We start from the raw sequence: 6,947 nt of genomic DNA, 5'->3' as shown, positions 1-6,947 counted from the left end.
CTGACTTTTTAAATATGGCCACTTCTTTTAACTTCAAACAACATGTCAAAGGGCAAACACATAACCGTGGTCATACACTGGACTTGGTTTTTACCCTGGGTGTCAGCATTTCCTCTGTGGAATTGGTGGACATGACCACATCTGACCACAGATGTATTGTTTTTAGCTGCGATTCGCCTGTTACTCATGCCGCCTCACCAAGCTCCGTGTGTTCTCGCGTCTTTAATGAACAAAGTCTTTCAAAGTTTTGCACATTCTTTCAGAGCCAAAGCCAACACCTGTCTGATTCCAACACCAACAATCTGGTCGATCACGTCAATCATATCTGCTTGTCGTCACTAAATATTACTGCTCCTCTAAAGGTTAGGCCTACGTCTAAAGCTAGTAAGCAACCCTGGATAAATGACAGCATTCGCAGCCTAAAAAGGGAATGCAGGAAAGCAGAGCGCAGATGGAAAAAATCCAGTCTCCAAGTCCATTACCTCAGTCTGAAGGATTTATTAATTAACTACAATAAAATGGTTAAGGATGCGAGAACACACTATTTTTCTGAACTCATTACTACACATAAACACAATCCCAGGTTTCTGTTTAAGACTGTGGATCAGCTGGTAAACCCAAGCCCTCCTGTGCTCTCTCTCCCTCTGCTCCTGAGCCCAGCCAACGACCTGCACCTCATCAGCCACCTCATCAGCCTGCCACACCTACCAGTAGTCAACCTCAACCCCGGTTCTCCACACCATCCTTGCTTGATCGTCGTTGCGCCATACCCGGTGCCACCTCTGCGTTTTTGATTTCGGTCAATTTCCCTGTGCTTTGTCGCTGCTGTCACTAACCCTGTCTCTTTGTCTACTTTCCTCCCAGGTTCACTCACCCTCGTCCTCTGTTCTGTCGGCCGGGCTCACCCTCCGGTCCTCTCCTCTCCGGGCTTCCCCCAAGGCGTCCTCCCTGTTCTCCCTTGCCTCCTCTCGTCCTCGGCCCCAGTGTCCCCCGGCTCTCTGGTCCCAGTCTCCTCGGTTGCCCGTGTCTCCCCGGAACCCACCTCTCCCTCCACTCCATCCCTCACCCCCCTTGTCCTCTCTGTCCCCACACCACACCACCATAACACTTCTTTATTAAATTGAGTGGGGAGAGCGGCCACCTCTTCACCGGGGCAAAATTTTCTACCAACGTGGCTTGGAGGTAATTAAAGTATCGATAGCCCTTTTGTAATATCTGCATTTAATCATCTTGTACTTAAAGTTACAGTTAAACGAGCCCCCATTCTATACAAAGCCTTTAACAATAAGACATCGAGTAGCTGGGGCATGCCCTTTCACCTTTTCCATTCTTCACATTACCATTTCTTTTGTTTCTCTGTGATTAGGGGCTTGAATTAAAGCAGTGTCAAGGCATTCACAATTTCAAACGTCTTTACAAACGAAAGGTCTGGTTACATTACAATGACAATGAGGTTTGATTGTATTCATGTTGTGTAGATTGTTGGATTAGTTGTCATTTATTTACCCTTGTGGTATTTCGTCTACCATTGTTGGTATTTGATTATCATTGTTATGTACTCTTGTGGTATTTCGTCTACCATTGTTGGTATTTGATTATCATTGTTATGTACTCTTGTGGTATTTCGTCTACCATTGTTGGTATTTGATAAGCATTGTTACCTGTGGAAATATTTGTATATTATTAGTATGTATGGTATTAATGTGAGGTTTTGACTTGTGCATCCACTGTTTCTAAATGAGGTATTATTATTATTTTTTAAATTATTAATATTTTTTCTTTGAGATTATTGATGAAGGAAGCAGCTATTTTTTGTATGTATAAATTCTTTGATAGACTGTGGTGGGGTTTAATAAGTTTTACTTCTTCCCACTCCATTTCAAGCATAAGTGTATAAGTTATTATTATTGTGTATCTTTTCTGTTGTCACACTATTTTGCTTGAAATAAATAAATAAATAAATAAATAAGGACACTTTTGGAAAAAATGGGCCTGTGGGGGAAGGTGACTTCTCTCCAAGCAAAAAAAAGTGGGACAATTTCAAAAAATACAAAGTACGTAGTTGTGATTTTGAATTTATATATTCTGTATATATATTTTTTTATAATATAATATATAATTTTTGTATAAATCGTTCACTGTGCAGCATAAAGGGAACTACAAACTGCATTTCATCTTATAACCGTTTTAATTTTGTGTATATATATATATATATATATATATATATATAAATAAAATTTCATTCATTTTAGTCATGCACGTTAATAAACACAGTTTGAAATTTGTTTTTCTGCTGTTACCATGATTGATTTCCTGTGCCTTAGGATCGCAAATGTCCAGGGTCAGGAGAGGGTGTAGGTAGGAAGCACACTGCTGCAACTTGGCCCTGGTTTGTCCTCATGGATGAGGTGTTGGGACAGAGGCATTCCACTACCCCACCTGTCGTAATTGCCTCTATCCCTAAGGACACAGCAGGGCCAATTACTGATGTGGGTGACCAGGAAGAGGAGGAGGAAAGCCAGACAGAGAGGATGAGCTGCTTCAGCTGTTTAAGGAAGACATGAGGTTGCTGAGAGAGGCAGGAGAGGAGAGCACAGGAGAGCAGAGAGGATGGACAGGCTGTTCTCTCTACAAGAGAGACTTGCCGAAAAATAATCCATAAATAATAATATATATATAATATTTATTAATTAATTAAAATAAAATACTTGTTCAATATATGAATTTATTTTCTGTGGTCTTAACAATACACTATAACTAATAACTATTTACAACATTTATTCCACTGAGCAGGGAGACCCTGGTGATGCTGCTGGACCTGGATGGACTGCCACAATAAAGATCCTGGTGTCCTCTGTCAGCAGGACATCTGGGGTGGTCTCCAGAGTGTGTTGCAGGTGTGGATGCATCTCTCCACTGTCCATCGCATCGTCCATCTATGGGTTTGCAGGGCTGAGTCAATCGACGGCTGCCATGTCACTAAGATGTTTTAGTAGTAAGAGGCAAGAATAATAGGCAGTGCACACAAAATACTAATTCACAATCTTATTTTGGCAAAATAAATCTCTAGAAAATATTTCAACAGGCAAATTTTTAGGATATGAATAGGAATTTACAGATCTTTTACTTGCCTGTTAAAAATTTTGGTGGTCAGGGGGCACCTCCTCCAGGGTAGACACCTCTGCAGACAGCTGGTCACGCCAGGGAGCACCACTGACCGTCTCCAAACCGTTCTCCCCCTCATCCACTGCCTCGTCCTCTGGGTCCACAATGTCACCAGCCCCAAGGCAGATGTTGTGGAGGATGGCACATGCTGTTATGACCTGAAATGGTTAAAAATAAATTTCAGTCTGGAAAAAAATAATAAAAATATAATGCTTTTTGATGAATCAATCTGTTGATTTAGTCATTAGTATAATTAATAAAAATACTTGTGAGGAACAAAGCTGTGGTGCACCTCCAGCGCTTGCAGGCAGATGGCCCGGAACCTGGTCTTCATCATCCCAAAAGCACATTCTATAATGGAGTGTGCCCTGGAGTGATGGCTGTTGAAGCGCTGGGCTCCTACACCTTGTACTGGCCTCTTGTAGGGAGTGATGAGGGGGAGTGGGTGTTGGAGGCACGGGTACCCTCCGTCTGCAAGGATGAAATGCCCTGGAGGAGGGTGGAGCGAACTCCTGTACAGTGGGATGTAGCGGAGTTGTGGACCGACCCAGACCAGCCCATGTCAATGAAGCGGCCCTGATGGTCACAGACTGTACTGAATTTACATTTAACCATATACTTTTTTTCTATTATGGCCAAAAGCCGAGTGGACATCGGTGGTAGTTCCTGTCCTGTGGTCAACACCAGCATCGAGAAGTGGACAAAAAGAACAACGAAACAACGGAATTAAGAATTTATAAGTCTTTAATATATAAATCACAGTTTAATGCAAACAATATAACAACATCATTTTATAATCCACCCCACGTTTTGTTGTTTCTGTGTAAATACAGAGGAAGAATGTGTGTAACGTTGTTACTGCGTAATTAGAGTAGGCCTATAGGAGAACAGTGGACACTTACTAGGTTCCTCTGTATCTCATTTAACATTAGATATGCTTGATCCCACTTCATATGGGCCATATGTGACGCACACAAAATGTATGGTCACATTTTAGTGGTTTAATTTAACAAGATCTCCAATGTTTTAAGCATTACGAATATGTACTCCACTACAGACAGTAGGGGGCAGCAGAGCGCTTTCCTACTGCCGGTTGGGGACTGTTGATGACATAGCTGTCATAATCTTGCCATTCTGGCAAGACCGTCAAAACCACCGGCAGCAGGTTTCTGTGTTATTAATTTCTTCTGTTGTACAGGTTTTATCATCTGTCCACATGCCCTGTGCCTGGGGTGTGTAACACATACATTACATACTTGAGAAAGATACGTTTGTTATCCACTCCAGCCTGTCTTATAAGCTGCTGCAGTGCAGGATGACTTTCTGAACTCGTTCTTATTCCAAATCATACAGTAAAGGAGAATACATGCGCATCCCTGCAGTGTGGCTGTCTTTCTGAAGGTGGGACAAATTAATGGTTTTATTTCTTATCTTTTTAAATTATTGCGTTGTGGTAATACATCACAATTAAGGCTAGACACCATAGTTACTTAATAGACACTGCTTCTTGAGTTGGCAGTCATTGCTGAGGGCCAACCAACTCATCCTTTAATGTTCTATTTCGTATAGGCTTCGCCCTCTAAGAGCTGTCGCTATTGGGTTTATCCCCGCGCACATGCGCAGTCCTGAAGATTTCTTTCGCGCCCATGTGACGGGCCTCTCTCAGGTCTGCAAATTAATATATATATAATACCGGCAAGACCAGAGATCTGCTCCTCTTTTTTCTTCAGCGCTGCATAGCAGTCATTTCGAAGAGCAGAGTAGCATCTAAAGAGCAAATTCTCCTACTAAAGAGCTTTTCCTATGGCTACTCACCGCTCTACCGTGGAGGTCCGCCGCCCGGAAGGAGTCCGCCTCTGCCCGTTCTGCCACACCGGCTACATCATGGGGTTTGATCTCCACGCCCGCTGCGAGACCTGCCTCGGTCCTCAGCACGCTTGCCTGGCTCTGACTCCCCGGACCTCGTGCCCCTACTGCGCACAGCTGCCCGTGGAGAAGCGACGGCGGGTCGACGCCTTCGCGGCCCTGCAGGAGGAGGAGGCTGACGACGCTAGCTGGGTTAAGCCAGTTAGCGTCACGGCGGACATCGCCGGCGGGACTGCCAGCGATGCAGGGCTTGAGTCCTCTGACTCTGCTCCCTCCATTGCTGGCTCCCCGCCAGGCTCTCCCCTCTTCCCCCTGGAAGACCTGGAGCTTGAGCTGGATAAGAAGGTGGCGTCGCTAGCTCCTGCTCCACTTCCGCCTTCCAGCTTGCCGTCCTGCGGGGCTCTCTTCCGGGATCTCCCCGACATAATCAAGACGGCTGCTGAGCGCAAGGGCGTGCCGATGCCTGCTGAGCCTCCTGCACCTGCTCCTAGCGCCATGCTCGGCGACATCTACCAGCCAGAGCAAGCGTCCAGACAGACCGCTTCAGCCTTTTCTCTCCGAAGCAGGGGCCGAGCCTGGGAAGCTGGAGGCGCCGCTGGCGAGGTAAGTCAACTTCACTAAGGTTGAGGGCCTCACTGACTGTGGTTTTCCCTCTTTTCCACCTCTGGAGCCCAGCCTGGCAGCCATCCTGCTGCCTAAAGCCACCTTCTTCGGCAGGAGGAAGCCGACTCCGCCCTCTGCCCGCGACCAGGTAACGGCTCGAGTCACCGACCGCTCCCACCAGTGTGCCGCCCAGGCAGCAACTGCCATCAACAACATATCGCTGCTGGCCTCGTCCATGTCCTCTGTCGCTGCTCAGCCCGACGCCTCCCCCCCCGAGTTTACCAGCGAGTTTGGAAAAGACACGTCAGAGTGTTGTTTTATCTGTGCGCTACACACAATGAAGCTCGTGAAACATCTCACCTGCCTGGGTTTTGCCATAAACTGGCAGAAGAGCTCTCCTCTCCCCTCCCAGTCAATAATCTATCTGGGAGTGCATCTGGACTCAGCCCGCATGAGAGCCAAATTATCTCCAGCCAGGCTGGAAGCTCTCAGCTCTCTGCTTTCACGCATTGCTCCTCACAAAGTGGTAACAGCTTTGTCTGTGATGCGCCTACTGGGCATGATGTCATGATGTCATCACCACTGGAAACCTCTGGGTCTCCTCCACATGAGGAAAATACAGAGATGGTTCGGCCGTCTCCGCCTCGATCCCGTAAAGCACAAAAGATGCCTGCTGTCCGTCCCCCCCTCAGTACAGTCAGACCTGACGTACTGGAAATCCCCTCACGTGCTTTCAGCGGGGGCCCCCCTCGGGAAAGTGATGTCACATGTCAGTTTACACAGACGCGTCTCTCATTGGCTGGGGCGGGATGTGCCATTCTCACGTGGTGGGAGGGAAATGGCCACAGCCTCCATCTCTCCACATAAACTGCCTGGAGCTGTCCACAGTGCTGAAAGTGCTGAAACACTTTGCTCCACTCCTGAGAGACAAACATGTGCTGGTGAGAACAGACAACATGACAGCCGCGGCTTACATAAACTGTCAGGGCGGCGTCCGCTCGGCTACTAGAGATAGCCAGGAGCCTGCTGCTGTGGGCTCACGCGAACCTGCGCTCTATCAGAGCACTCCACATTCCCGGTGTTCAGAACCGAGCCGCGGACCTCATGTCACGCGGCGGTCCGTCTCAGAACGAGTGGAGACTGAGTTCCACTCTTACTCAGGAACTGTGGGACAGATTCGGGGAGTCAGAGATAGATCTGTTCGCCTCACGAGACAACGCACAGTGCGCACTGTGGTTCTCACTGAACGCACGGGACGAGCCGCCACTGGGCGTGGACGCCTTCTCACACAGCCCGTGGCCCAGAACGCTCCT

The sequence above is a fragment of the Micropterus dolomieu genome, linkage group LG02, assembly GCF_021292245.1.
Source record: "Micropterus dolomieu isolate WLL.071019.BEF.003 ecotype Adirondacks linkage group LG02, ASM2129224v1, whole genome shotgun sequence".
In the NCBI taxonomy this organism is placed as follows: Eukaryota; Metazoa; Chordata; class Actinopteri; order Centrarchiformes; family Centrarchidae; genus Micropterus; species Micropterus dolomieu.
This window is presented reverse-complemented; position numbering follows the sequence as displayed.